Source organism: Falco punctatus (assembly GCF_963210335.1).
Source record: "Falco punctatus genome assembly, chromosome: 6".
In the NCBI taxonomy this organism is placed as follows: domain Eukaryota; kingdom Metazoa; phylum Chordata; class Aves; order Falconiformes; family Falconidae; genus Falco; species Falco punctatus.
The window spans coordinates 33,746,265-33,761,749 of NC_137585.1; the positions used below are offsets into that span (position 1 = coordinate 33,746,265).

General features: G+C 45.6%; 1 long non-coding RNA gene across 1 annotated transcript in view; it reads right to left on the reverse strand.

The window, feature by feature from the left end:
- Positions 1-13,258, reverse strand: part of LOC308066268 — a 62,888-nt gene extending 49,630 nt beyond the window's left edge. Inside the window, exon 1 of the long non-coding RNA XR_013929092.1 lies at positions 1-13,258. This exon is cut by the window's left edge and continues 42,352 nt beyond it. This is a non-coding gene — a long non-coding RNA (uncharacterized lncRNA).
- Positions 13,259-15,485: the final 2,227 nt, after the last annotated feature.

The following is a 15,485-nucleotide window of genomic DNA, read 5'->3' on the forward strand; positions in this document are numbered from 1 at the left end:
TTGCAGTAACAGGCAGCTCAGCCAGTTCCCTGAAAGGCTCTCTTGAAAGAACTACCCAACAGACAACAAGTGGGGTTGTGCCTGTCTGCCACAGTGGAACCTGGTAAGTTCCTACTTGCACGAGTCCTCCTAAGGTTTATATGATTGAGTCTGCATAGTTTGTCCCCTCAACTTACAGTTCTTCCTTATAGCTACAAGAAGAGTGCTATTAAAAGACATTCACATATTTTCATCATCTCTATCTTCTCTCAAGTATGCAACGAGGTGCTCTTGCCAGAAAGCTAGTGTTTAACTCTCAGCATCCAGTCTCCAGCTTAGCTGTATTGCATTGGAGGGATTTACAGAGCTATCACACTGCAGTATCCATACCTGTGTACACTGAGATGTGCCATGTTCTCCAAATTAATCCCCCATCCTTTTGAGATTCAGTTATGCCCCCTTTAGGTACGAGCTCATCATGCTCAGGTGGACTAAAACGGCAGTAAAGGAGCGGTGGGTATGGTGAGTGCCATGCAGCCATCACAGAGCGCAGAAATGCAGCAGCCCTGTGAACCCTGCTATGCAAGGCAGCTAACAAGTGAGACTGCACACCAAAATATTTATTGTTGCTGGAGCACTTTAATTGTGGGAACTGTTGGGAGAGTAAACACAGAAGTAAAGCAGCAGCTTCCCATGCAGGAATGCTTCCCTCCACTGGTAAACCTGCCTGCTCTGGCTGCAAAGAAAGTGGCGCTGCCCCCCTCCTTCATGCTTTAAGAGAAGCAAGAAAGCCCAATCATTCTCAGAGTCATCCTGGAGAAAGAAATCTTCATGGCACACACATTTAATGGCACTCTCCAGCGTCTGAGGGAGGAGTAGCCAGGCTGCCCCGTTGCCTAGAGTTCCCACCTCTGCGTGCAACAAGCTCCCATCACTCACACAGGACGGGCAGACAGGGTTCGCAGTGTTCAGTCTCCCTGTTGTGATCAATCTTCCTCGCACCACTGAAGGCAGCGTGCTCCCCCAAGTCACCCCCTTCACCTCAGCAAGGCTGGGGGGTCAGCGGGGCACCACACCTCTGAAGCTCTTCTGATCACTGTGCCAGCTCTTCTCCAGCCAAAACTGTTGTCAGGCAAAAGCTCATTTTCCCCAGAATTTTCGACTTGCAGCAAAATAAGGCATAAGGACTTTTACATGGCAGGCCAGGACTATCACAGGCTGGTCCCTAAAGCCAAGGGGGGTGGGTTGGTTTCTTTTATATTTTTTAAGGCACTTGAATGAACAGCTGTAATTTCCAGAACTGCTGAGCTCAGCAGGAACTCTGCAGTTGCCCGCATTTCTTGGAATCGGCTTCCTTATTATCGGGCTGCCTCAATGAGGTGTTTACCCACCTCAGTTTAAATCGTAATATCTCTATTTTTTCTAACCAACAGCAAGTCGCAAAACAGTGCATGAGCAAAATGACAGAGCGCTTTCTCCAGTGGTGCCTTCCACGAACAGACCGAGTCTGAGTCCATGCTGCTAGCACCGACGTTCCTAAAGGGAAAGCAAGCCAGGATCCCAGGACTTTCTCCTCTCTTACTTAGCTTACCATCTCCCGAGCTTGCTCAGCCAACACTTCCACCTAGTGGCCTGCTCCACTCATGCTGGGATGATGGATGTCCTTGGGTGTAACAGGGGACCAGAGCTTTCTGCAAAGGAAAAACCATAATCTTATGGAATAATCAGGTTATTTCTCGCTAGTGAGAGGGTTTGGATTGTGTCACGCCAGTTAGCTTTTCCTACCGAAGTGTAGGGCTGATTATCATGTAATGCTGTGCAGCTGCATACAACTAGCATGCACATCATAAAAAGTAATCACTAGTAAATTACTTCTGAGACAATACTCAGTTGCATGTAAATGATTACTTTGGGTAGTCATTTGGAATAGATGAGTTTTGCAAAATAAGTTTAAACAATCCTAGTGGGAGGTTCTGCTCTCCTTAAGGGGACAGACTGCATTGACAAATGCAGTGCACACACACAGGTCCCTCTGAGCGCTGCCCCCACTCTGCTCCTGACCTGTGTGCTTCCTTGGATAAATTACTTAAGCTCTTTGCCTTGCTTTCCCCACCTGAATGATGCAGATAATATTCTGGGGGGTCCATGAGCCAACTACCATGATACTTATTTGGATTATTATATACCAGCACAGAACTCCCTTAAGGATAATTTTTGTGCTTGCTCTCTGGTGCCTTACCTGGATTGTGGCATTACAGGACTCACAGAGGACAGTGAGAGAGAAGGCTGCCAGCAGGTACTCTCTTGCTCAGAGCATACCTGAGCAGGTCTGAGACTACAGCTAAGAGACAATGATTTTTTTACCTTTACAGCTAGGGTTTTATTTTTATGACAGCATTGGAACACTGCCTTAGAGACTGGTGACAGCCACCATCTCCTGAAAAACGGCTAGAAAACTCCCACAATGCAGTTACATCTGTTTCCCAGACCCCCTCCTAATCAGCATCAATGTTCTCTACATTACTGTAAGTATTTCAACAGCAGTTAAATTCCCCCAAGTGACACCAATCCCATGAACCACTGTCTCCTCTGCAGAGTAAGAAGCAAGAAAACTAAAGCATCAAAAGAAAGAATGCACCAGGAAAATACATCTTGTTCTGCACCACAGTTAGACAGTGAGGGAGCAGAGGTGAGAGTGGACACCCATGACATAGTCAGGAACAGAAGTGAGACTCCTGAAGCCTCTATTCAATACTTTTTTGTTAAGTTATTCTTTCTGCTTCAATCATCTTGCTGTGGGATAAAGCCTGCAGGCAGCTACAAGACAAAGTTTTACTATTAATCTTTCTTTCAGGGCAGAACAGCTCTGCTTAATACATTTTTAAATATTATATTCATCTAGGAAGACTATCAATAATTAAGAGAAGAAAACAGTATTATTATGGAAATTAAGGCACCTCTGGGTCTGTGAAAACATGGTATTTCCTGATGACTTGCTGGCATCCCTTCCAGCTCCTAGACAAACAGCACAAAGAGCAAGAGATATTTGTACCACAGAGGGACCACCCTGCTCAGCCCACAGGGCTGATGCTCTGTAATTAAAGACAAGCTGTCAAAGGATTTTTCACAATTTTTCAGTTTTTCTTTGCTGCTTGCATTAGGGCAGTGAGAATTATTTCCTCCCTCCTTGCCCTGTCATCACTGGGTCACTGAAGAGCCACCAGCTGTCATGGACCAGCAGGAATCACTCCTGCTCTCCTGCTCAGTGGGGCAGAAGGACCTGCCAGGGCTCTGCGCACCTCAACACGTGGGCCTATATTGCTAGCCGTGGTGGCAGAAGCAAATATTCTGCTGGACTTTATATGTTTTCAACACATTCCGCAAGTGTTAAATGGCCTGTGCTGGACCAGAGAAATGGAGGACTGGCCCTAGTCTGTGCATTTTACAAGAAGCACTCGTACAATCAGGGTCACACACAGTTATGCATGCAGATACTGCAGCATATGTGAATATTACTGCAGCAAGAGTTAACCCTGACCTAAAGGAATCCTTGACATAAAATTGCTGTGGGCAAATGGGCCCTATCCTTCTGGAGATGTCTGTGCTGCAGGCACCACTGCCTAGCAGATGGACTTCAACTATTTTGGACACCAGTAGCTGTGTAGTCTTGGCAACATGCAAGTTCCCCAGGGCCTGCCTGGAGTGTACTAAGAGCTGGCTTCCCTTTCATCGAAGGCCAAAATAGTCCCTGGACATGCTGGGTTGCACCAGTGACAGACAAAGGCCATTGCTGCTTTGATGCCCATAAGTAGATGGGCATCTAAATATAGGCAATGGGGCAATGCCATAGAAGGAAATGGCTTACTTCTCCAAATTTCTTAAAATCAGGTAATTTTCTTTGCACTGAGCAGTACTCATCCTCGCCTAATCTGAGAAGAAAGAAGCTGCTTCCTCTCCAAGTGAAAAACCACTGATGAGCCAGCACCGCCCCACCCGCAGGGACTGTGGGCACCAACAACATTTCTTCCCTTCTTTCTTTCACACAAACTGATTCCCTCTCCTTTAAAGCAGTGCTGGGATGAGCAGTATATCTGTAGTACTCTGTTGCAGAGTGGCCACCAGAAATGGAATTACCACTCGTCAGCCAAGCTGCTGTGACCATCTGAGATGAGCTGTTCCTGGGTCAGTCTACAAAAGGAAATAAAATTTCTTGTCTCAGATGACCTCCATAAAGCCACTGAGCTACATGAAATCACTTGCTTGTGCCCCTGGACCCTGCATGGATAAAGGATTTCAGCCTTTTCATACCATATCTCCACATATGGAAATGCTTCCTGGAGTCTACTCTAAACTGGGAGCTACAAATAAGTTTTAACAAGTTTTTGCTTGAGCTTTAGATGTTGCTGCTTCCTCTCTAAGCAATGCTAGTAAGGACGGTTGTGTCAAGTCTTAAGACTGCTGCTTTCCAGTGTCTCCAGTAAATACCAGCACCAGCCGCTCAGGCTGGGAGTTAAGTTACTAAGTGACTCCACTTTCAGCTCAGGCTTGTTTTCCTGTGGGAAAGCAAGAGTTAATGCTACTATGCCACCTTCCCTGCGGTGCACTGCTTGCTGTCCCAAAGCTCTGCACTGTATGCTAGGGTGGGCACTTCACGGTCGATGAGTGGCTTCAGTGCTACTCTCAGTGCCGCTTCATTTATTCGCTATCAGAAAGACAGAAATTGTGTGTCAGTGCCTACCTACTCTTCAGGGTTCATCCCAGAGAGGGAAATCAATGACTCAGCCTCTTCTTGAAGAATCTACGTTAAAACACAGGGAGTTAAGTCTGACATTTTGTGTGTGTATGTGTGTGTGGTTCAGCATTGCCATTCATCTTCGCTCTCCAAATCAACAATTATCTGGAGTCCCCCAGGAGGGAAATGTGCTCCTCTCATAAGCTTGGAGTAATGACTCAGAAGCAGTGGTGTGTAACAGGATCCCCAGTGCTAGGCTTTGCCTGATAACCACATACACTAATAAAATAACCCTGAGCTGGTTCCAGTCCTTAACGTTCCCTTATTACTATTCTATGGGGCCTGTGTTGGGAAGAGAAACATCACTTGCCTGCAAACTAATATCCAAATGCAAGCCGTGCTTAGCATCTTACATGGGTCCCTAGAAATGTCAGCAAGTTCTCTGTGTCTCTTCCATCTCATTGACCTGACAGGGTGATCACTCCCTGCTACTGTGCTGGCTGTGCCCCTTGTCAATAGCCCATGAGGAAAATTTCTACATTGACATATTTCCTTCCTGATTTCTTAGTCTATAACTTTTTTTTTTTTAGCCTTTCTCCTTGCCTAACTCATTTTGGAAGCAAAGACCAGTAAACTGAGATTTATTTTTTTTTTTCTCCAAACACCAGATCTCTTTTTTCTCAGGCAGCCAGAGAAAAAGTTGGAGGAGGTCAGCAGAAGGGGTCCTTGGAGAACCTCAGAATAAAAATTTCTTGGCTTTGGGATGAGATCGTGTGGTACACCCAAAAGCACAGATCAAAAGAAGATGCTGAAATACTTACCCAAAAGCACAGATCAAAAGAAGATGCTGAAACACTTACCGAAAAAAAAAGAATCAGCTATTAAACTATAGGTTATATCTAACCTGGCTTGACATGGGCACTCCTTTTCAATGCCTTCACACTCTGTGTGTGCGTGCTGACTCCTGTTTGTGCTTACATGAATGGGGAAAGGAGGAGCTTGTGTATTTGATCTTGATATTATTGATATTATTGGTTATGAACTCTTCCATGTACATATGTCTGCTTGCCTCCTTACAGAAATTACAGCTATTCATGCCATATTTTAGTTATATAATAAAAGATGTCTGTCTCTCATCCAGCGGACCTTGACATTGGTTAAAATTGTAGCCTTTTATACATACAAGAACAGTTCCAGAGCATGAAAGCCACAGCACTCCTCTTGTGGTCCAATATGCTGTGGATTCTTGTGCTTACATGGATATGCATTTGTTTTAGTCAGACCCTGCCTGGGTATGATAACAGCAGCAGAAGCCCAGACAAAGACATGGGTTAAGAAGCAAGCAGAATCCAAGAAAAGACTGCAGAGAAGGTGAGGGGAAAAAAAGGAAAGCAAAAAGAAAAAAGAAGACAAATAATATATTAACATTTACTCCTCTCACATAGTGACCACAAAGCTCCCGACCCAGAAACAGTCACCCCTGTTTTGCCTGCCAGGAGACACAGCATCAAAAGGGGAACCACTTGTTCAAGGTTGCTCCCCAAGCAGGAGGCAGAGCTGCCAGACACACAATCACCTCGTGGGTCCCAGCAGCCCAGTGCTCCAGCAGCAATGGAGAAGTCCTTAGCTCCTGCCACCCACAGCTGGGATGTACTCCCCAGGGGGCATGGCCCTGCCAGAGACCCCAGCTCTGGTCCCAAAAGGCCACACTGTGGAAGCCAGGACTACGGTATGGAGCAGAAGAAAGGCATCCATCAGGTAGTGGTGCTGGGAGGAAAGGGGGACTTGTGCTTATGGAAACAGGGCAAGTGGCCGAAGTCCAACTTTCCTGACTGCGTGTAATGATACCAGGGAGGCTGGGGGACACCTTCTGAGTATGGCAGGTGACAGGGAGTGAAGAAGACAGCCTTGTCCTGCCCTGTGCTGCTTTTGCTACAGCTCTCTGTACTATAAAGGTTAATTTTCCATAACTCATGGAGCAGCAGGGAATTTCCACAGGACTGACAGAAAGCTTGTGTTGAGCTAATATTTTAAAAGGGTAAAGGAGACGACCCAGGTAATTATAGGCCTGTCAGACTGACATCGATCCCAGGTAAAATAATGGAGCAGCTAATAGGGGGAATATAATTCGTGCCCATCAGCAGGGGTTTATGGAAAACAGACCCTGTCAAACGAACTTAATATCTTTCTTTCCTTGATTACAAGTTTAGTTGATGAAGTCAATGGTGTTGGTGAGAAAAAACACTAAGATTTTCCAAAGTATTCAACTTGGTACCACACACCAGCTGGATTTAAATCCTAGAACAATACAAAGCCAACAGAGTGTGTAGTAAATGGATTAAAGTGACTAATGACTCTGAAAATATGATTGAACACAGAAAGCTGTCATCCTGTGGTTGTCTTAGGGATTGGGTCCCACAAGGGTAGGTGGGTGGCATGATGGTATTTTACATTCATACCTATGATCTAATAAAATCTGCCACTAAAATCTGTCATATTAAGATTGGAAGGGTAGAAAATTGTAGGAGATGTCACTGATACAAACAGCTTTGTAATTTCTTGGTGAACTTGGCAAAAAGAAGTATGGCAGAACTATATGTGTTTCAGTTCAGTCATATATCTAGGAACAGAAAATACAGGTGGTACCTACAGAACAGGGAACGGTCAGGAATGTCTTCAAAAAATCAGTTATGGACCCCAGTTAGTCAACCATAAATAGCCAATGTGATACTTTCACATCTGATGAAACACCTGATCAGGCCACCTCTGAGGGCAGTAAGGAGGTAATTTCACCTTTTCTTTGAAACTGGTGCAACCACACCAGGAGCCCAGACTGCTTAGCTGGAGATGCTCCAGAGAAGATCCAGGACAACAGCCCTGGAATTTGCAAACCTGCTTTCCAAGGCATGACTACAAGCACCAAACTACTCAGTTTACCAGAGTGATGGCTGCAGGGGTGATCTGACCACTGTCTCTTGGCATCCAACAGCAAGGAAGGCATCAATAGCAGAAGTGCCATTGATTTCAGTGGAGTAGCTACTTGCTGAGTGATACCTGCCTCTGAAGTTGGTTCTTGATGCGTAACTCTAATCCCAGTATTTATCTCCTGTGTCTGTTGGAAAGGAATATTACTTGTCTGCTGTGGCAGGAAATTGCAACAACAACTAAGACAGAAGTTGAAAAGTGCTGCCTCGGTGCCAACTCACTATATGGTTATATATTTTATTGTGTCTGCTTAGCGCTGAGCAGACTGTAAAGTTTTCCGTTTGCCCCAAATGGCTTCTTTTGCCTTAGAGGTACCAGGAAGGGTTCAAGATAGCTAGAGATGCTCTTACAAAACCTTCCTGCTGGAAACACTAACATGCACCATGCACTGCCTAAGTGCATACCTTTTACTGTGGTTTAAGCCATGATACCAAGTTTAGCTTATACAGCTCATTATTAACTGATTGCTAAAAGTAATAAATGGTTTCATAGTGTGGACTTGTAATCTTATAAATAAGCCCCTGGCACCTGCGTTGACAGTAGGCAGCATGTGGAAATGTTCTGGAGAGAGGTGAGCTCCCAGCTCCTGTGGAATGCAAGCTGCCACCTCGCATCTTAGCCAAGCAACTATTTATTTTGTATTTCAATTAGCAAAGAGTTCATCAGATCCTTTGGGCAAAGAAATTACAAATAAGGCTGACCTCTAAGCCCACTCTGGGGGCTGGATTTTCTTATTTGCTTAACGTTTCTGAGGTCCAGAAATAGAAATTTTGGGTAGCTAATAGACTTAAGATCTCCGAGGTGAGATGATGCTAGTGACTGAAGAATATGCATTAGCTGGCATCAGCACAGCCAGAAAAAGGAAAAATCCACTTAGAGCTGCTTCTCCTGTAAGATAAGCCCCAGGTTCACAGAGTGAGATGCCTCCTCCCTGCTGCAGCAGTGAATTAAGTTTGTCATTTGTTATTGTGTCTTGCCAGCGCGCAAAATAGCAGCCCTGGGCTGTAATCTCCACTCATCTGAGTCTGCACAGTAATTGCTGGCAGCCATGGAAACCAAACTTCCCACAGTCATTTATAAACTTGACCCTCCTTGCTTCCTTATTGCTGTATTCAGCCAAGCCCTTGATGGGGGTAAGTGAAGAGAGAGGAAATCGTAAACTGAATTTGCAAACTAATGGTTGGCGGCAGAGCACAGAGAACTGGCCAAAAGCCCATCGTTCGAGTAGGAGCCTTTCCAACAGCACCAGTAGGCTTTGCAGCAGGCTCCCAGTGAAGAAGATGGAGCAGTGCCATCAGCTGCGATAAGCTCCAGTTAATGACTAACAGGCCTTTATCTGCATCGCGTGGGATGTAAGGATGGCCTCCTTGCCTCCAAATCCCACCACCGGCTTCCCAGGGACCCTTGGCCATGCCATCTGACTTGCCTTCTGTCTGAGATCCACCAGTTATAAATTGGGGATCGCATATTTCACAGCATCATGTTGAAGGTGAAATTATGCAGGCCTCCAAGTAGCTATAAGATTTGGGCTGCAGGAGGGCAAAAAACTCATGTTATTATTTTCCTCAAGGGTACAGTAAAATTCTAAAAAAAATTCCAGCCCAGCTGAGGCTGGAGGACCGTGCCTAGCTGACATCTCTTGGAGAACTCAGTCCCCCTGCTGAGTCCTAAAAAGAGATGCAGGGAAAGCACTGTCCAAGGCAACCCTCGTACTATGCCTGCCCCTGCCCCCCAAGGACCTCTTGGGGCTGTTTCTAGTGGTGAGACTGGGTCTTTTCATCCTCACCTGGTCACAGTCCACTATGAGAAGTGCAGGAGCGATGCAGGGCTTTGTAGGCAGTGAAAGCAGCACAGATAACTTCCAAGCTTGCTCGCTGATAGCTGAGGAAGATCTGCAGCCAAAACCTTGACACACGGCACCCCAAATTAAGTGCTCCTGCAAGCCTTCATTGCTCTGCTGTGGGCACTGGGCCACCTCTGTGGCTTGGACTGAGACTGCCAACCCTATCCACATCAACCACCCAATACTCGTCACACGCACAACCTTTAGATGGCTGAAGCCAGGTGAGGCTTCTGGCATGACTGTTAATTCCACAATCTTGTGGCCATCCAAAAACCCAATTGCTTTACAATCACTATGAAATACCCACTGCACCAACAAAAATCAAAGAATTATTGCACAGAGGTTTTGAAGTTGCTAGATTTTGTCTCATTTAATTACTCAGGCATCCTAACCTCTCACACTTCAGGAAGAGCCATGACTGAAGACTGACGAAGAGTTTCACCACTACTGAAAAACCCATCATCATTGACCATAGGACCATCAGATTACACCACCTGACAAATAGCTGATCTAATGCATCTCATTCCTACAATCCACTTGTAAGGATTTCTCTTTTTTCCCCCCAGTATTTTTTCTGTATCAGTATTATTGATTCTAAAGCCCAGTCCAAAAGGATGACTATTTCTTCTTAACATGCTGCACCAGGTTATTATATCCTGTCAAGATACGTTAAGCCAGGCTGAGTTATTTTAAAAGTGACATCTCTGTATCAGGCCAGGCATTCAAAGATGGTCCTTTTTACCACGGTGAATTAAGAAGTATACCACTTCATTCCATTTTTTTCCTTTGGGAAGATGGAAGCTAATTAAGATATGCTAAGCTTGGTCAATTTTTCTCAAAGACAGACCATCATAATTATTTGGACCTCATTTAAAAGGAAAAGAATATGCTTTGGTATCATTATTTATCTAGAGCTGTGTGCTAGCCATAAAGTTTGGCTTTAGTGGTTAAACATTCTTGTGTTCAGATTTGTTTTGAGCCAAGGTTTTCAGCTTGAGCCTAATGCAAAGTGTTACACTTCTGGGAAGGATTTAGTATCTTTCTTCTCTTTAAGTACTTCCTGATGCAACGTGCTACTTCCAGCCATAAGAAAGAACAGCAGCTGCACAACACTCCCTTTTCTTTCCCCACATCTATATAGCCATTTCATCTACATCTTCCCACAACCTCCTTATTTAAATTTCCCACCTCTCTCCATTGTTAAAAAGCCATTATGGGGTTTGTAGGAGCTTTTGCATCTCTGTGCTGTACTTCACAGTCTGGAAATGTTGCAGGAGAGGAGTTCAAGCAGCAGCATTTTCTGTGCCCAGTTGCATCTGCTCAAATTTGGCCTATTAAAACCAGTTGAATATCAAACTTTCCCACCTGTGTTTTCCTCTGTAGGACTTTCTGGTGGCTGGTTACTGGACTTAGTCATGAGAAATGATGCACAGGGGCATCTGGAAAAAACAGCATGTGATCACATAATCACTGAGTGCACCATAATGAACCGGCATGAAGTGTCAGGATTGAGCTTGGAAGGGAAGGAGATCTTTAGTTCTTGTATTCTCAGTATTCGGGGTGTTTGACTTACTATGCTGTGTTTCTTTGGCATGCTTTCTTTTATAGAGGGACAGAGATCTTACTAGGCAAGTCCACTGTCCCTGAAGTTCTTAGCCCAGAGTCCATGCATAGCTAACCTGCTTTAAAGCTGCACACATGCAAGTGAAACACATGCGCCAGAAGTAATTTTGTAGCTAGTAGTCTTAGGGGAGGCTAAAGAGACAGCATATGAGCAAGCACACCCTGTCAAGAAACATACTAATAGCACCTTTTTCACAGGTTCCAGACCCACCCAAATGTACCCTGCAACCTAAAGGACATAACAGGTCAGTGGTGAGGTCCTGCCTGTCCCTGGAGTCAGCTCCACTTCAGGTGACCACCAGCTCCTTGTCTGCAGCACTGCCCACCACCTGGATAAGCATGACTGCCTGTCATTTGCCCTAATGAATTTACCCAGGCTTCAGGTGCAACACTGAACCGAACAGAATAAACCTACAGCTTTCTCAGCACCCACTTAACTCAGTTGCTGTGATTTCTGTGTATTGACTTGACCTAAATTATTTAACAAGGGAAGTTGATTAGAAGCAGTAGGACATGTGCTTGCCCTGTTCTTATTCTACCCCAGGCATCTGCTTATGTCCATGGTTTGCTGGGAGGGCAAGGAAAAGCTGCTGCTCTTTGTTCGGGTTTTTTCCAAGCTGACACATTTCCTGATGATTTCAAAAGATATTTTATGGTTGAAGTGAAAAAACACCCACCAGAATGTTCCACTGGCTGCAAGGCCAGCTGACAGTGTGGGATCTAGGCAGGCAGGATTGACCCCACTCTTCTCCCCTTCCCAGCCAGGCCCATGAAGGTGCTGTCTTGCTGCTGGCCATGCCAAGGCAGTGTGGGGAGCTACAGCTGCACTGTGCTCTGTGGCACAGTAGCTGAGTGCAAGTGGGAGAGTGCTGCTGGGATGGAAGGGCAGCAATATCTCCTCCAGACAAGCGGAGGGGAGCTGGGGGTCAGCACCAGTATCATAGAGTCTCAGCTCTGATGATCCGGAGGAACATCGTCAGCCCCACAGCATCAGGTGCAGACCCTCACAACAACAGGCAGCAAGTATGGAATCTTGACATTTTCTCCAAAAACCTCTTCTAGAGATTCTTCCACCCATCTCAAACCACCTCTGCCCCCAGAGTGCTAGCCATGGCAGGATCCTTGTCCACTGGGCTTAACATAGCATTTGTTAGCTTTACTGCAACTCTCCTCGGGGGATTAGATATTTTACAGCCAGTCTTTGTGTTGTCAGCTGCTCTATCTAAAAGCAGTGCCTGGGATGTGACTTTTAAAAGATGTTTCTGGGAGTGCACAGTGTTCTGGTGGCAATGCCTCCACGAGGATTTGCACATGTGCTGCTTCTGAAGTCCATCTGTTCCCCTCCGCATAACAGGACTGGGCTGAGCTCCACTGCTGTTCACCCCAGAGGATCAAGAGAAACAAGGGAAGGTGGAATGGTTCATCTACATGTGTCCTTCAGCAGGAGATAAGGAAGATGCAAGTGGGAAACTGCTAGGTATGCTTCCTCCAATATCTAACTGCGCATGGGAAAATGGGCAGGCAGAGGAGCATGGACTGTTATGTCCTGTAAGACTAACAGGACTAACAGCTCTGTTGCTAGCCAAACATAGAATTATAGGAAAAAGGGCTGGAAGCACTCAGACAACATCTTGTCCACCCCATTTCCACAAGGCACTGTCTACTGTTTGCCTAGTCAGATCTTCAAAGCCTCCCACGATGAAGATGTCACTGCCTTCCCAGTCAACCTACTCTACTGCTTTATCTGCCATTACTATTGGGAAATTTAGTCCTAATGCCAAACCTAAATCTCTCTTTCTACAACTTAAAACCATTATTTCTTTACCTCACCATAGCAGACGGGAGGTGGGGGGTGGGGTGGGGTGGGGTGGGATAAGTGTATTCCTGTTCTCCTTATTGTGGCTTTTTGTGTGTTTAGAGATCATTGTCATGTCTGCCTTCAGTCACCTCTTCTTTTGGTTAAGCCCAGTTCTTTCACTCTTTCCTCACCCACTTGTTTTCCACCCTCTCTGCTCGCTCTTTGACTGTCACCAGTTGGCTCAGACCTCTCTTGCAGTGTGGTGATACCACATCCAGAAGAGGACCCAGCAGTCTTCAGACTGTTTTCCAGAGCTATTCTTCCCATTAGCCATTTGAAATCCTGCCTTCCAGACATGTGCAGCATCCCTTCCAGCTTACTCTTCTCTGCAGATTTAATAATTCCCTAGCACATCCACCAGGCTGGTAATGGAAACATGGTATTATCAGGGATCCAGAGTACCCACTCAATAAATCTTTACAGTCTGACAGCAAATCATGGAAAACTTCACTTTAGATCTGTTTATCCCTTTTCAGCTAGAGTGTTTTCTAGTTTGCCTAGCTCGATGGCTATAGTAGGCAGACATCCAACTGTTGCCAGTTCGTACAGCTGAAGCACTAGCAGTGGAGCAGCGTGACAGTAACCTTTTCCAAGGGAGTTACTCTAGGTGCACCCTCTGAAGAGGTGGATTTTTCCCTTGCAGGAGCTCTTGGCACAGGAACATGGCTACAGATGGCTGAGCTTCACTTCTGCTAACCATGGTAAATGAAAAACCAGGCTCCACAGTGTATTTAAGAAGGGAAAGCTTTCTGGAGCCATTAAGTTACTAAAGTCCATTTAGGCAGACCTGAAAGAAAGGTGCTGAATTGATGGATGTACTTGTCATATTTATGGTTTGTAGCAGAGTGATGAATGTGCTTTGTGGTTTATAATGCGATGCTCATTTAACTTTCCTTTTTAAGATCAGGTTGATTTATAGAAGCCAGCATTACTATTGCATTTCAGTGGGGTGACAGGGATAATATTATAGCACAGAGGTTTGTCAATTAGTCTTGTATGACAAAGCCAGGCTCCAAACGGAGGCCTCTGATTGGGAAGATTTAACCCTGGCAAAAATGTACTCCTTTTAAAGATATCTCCGGTGCTGGACTGACCCACTGATTTATAACCCTACCCGATGTCTTGTGGAAGCCCTGATTTACAGGGCTAAAACTTCAGCTGTTTCCATGAGTCAATCTGCAAAGGTGTGCTCCAGCACACAGCGCATCTCTAGCTGTTGCTGATCGGCGTAACAGATGCCGGGTATCACAACCCAGCTGTAAGCCGCACACCCCAGCACAGCCCCTGCCCTACTTTTCCAATGATGGCTAATGGTTTGCAGTACATTTATTTTTATCACCCATGAAGAAGCACTTGACTTTCTGAAGTCAGGTGTTCACCATGTGCCAGAAAGGGAAGGGTGCAAAATCTCTAATCGTGTAAGTCAGTGCAGGCTTACAGTAGCAATGAGAGCTTTGACTTACCAGACTTAACACACACCAGCGTCCATGGCTTCAGCCTCTGCTCAGCCATGGACTCTCTTCTGACTTTTTTAGCAAGCCTTTTCCTCCATCAGCTTCATCTTTCCCCTCTTTTTAAAGCTAAACAAAGTGCTTACCTCACACAAGTAATTAGCACTTGGGCAGCACTCTAAAACCGCCAGGCACATACGTGTCTTAAGATTCTTCACCCCAGTAGGGAAAATGCCAGAAAAATAAGACTATATGTAACACAAAATAACATCATACTTTCAGGTAGGATCTTGCATATTCATTCTGCTGAAAATGCTTTGCAAGGTTACTGGAAATACAGTTAGTTATCAAGCTAAATATAGCAAAGCATCAGAGGTGAAGGCAAGGAATTTAGAAAAGTGAAGATGTGAGACAGAGAAACCAAGATGGCCCATTTAAATCAGCCAACACACCTAGTTGTTCTTTGCTTTCTTGGACTCTTTGGACTATATTTACTGCTGCAGCTTTTACAACGGTTTCCCCTTGGGAGGCCATTAAACACTCGATTTAGTCCCTGGGACAGAGACATTATAAGTGGCTGGATGGTGTGAGAAACCAAGAGCCAGGTGCACAGCTTCCAGGTGCTGGAGAGGCACCCAGAGGTCGGGCTGCAGAGGCACAGCGTGAGGGCAGCTCCACTGCAGGAGGGGACGGAGCAAACCTGGCCAGAGACACTGTCAGGGATGGGGCAGAGGCACCTGCTGGTGGAGAGGTCCCAAGGGCAGAGCTGGACGGGGCTGGTGGCATAAAGAGGTGGTGGGGTCTGGGGAGGAACCTCATCTGTTGCCTCGAGCAAAACCAAACCCTCGTGATTTGGGATGTTTCTGAAGGCTGGTTAGAGTACACTATCTCCCAGGATGGCCCCAGAAAAATGCCTCCTTCTCCGTGGAAAACGTCCACAATAAACCATCTGTTAGCAGTGATGTGGCAGTCAGGCTCTGTCACCAGAAAGGCCACAGACAGCCTATATATTGC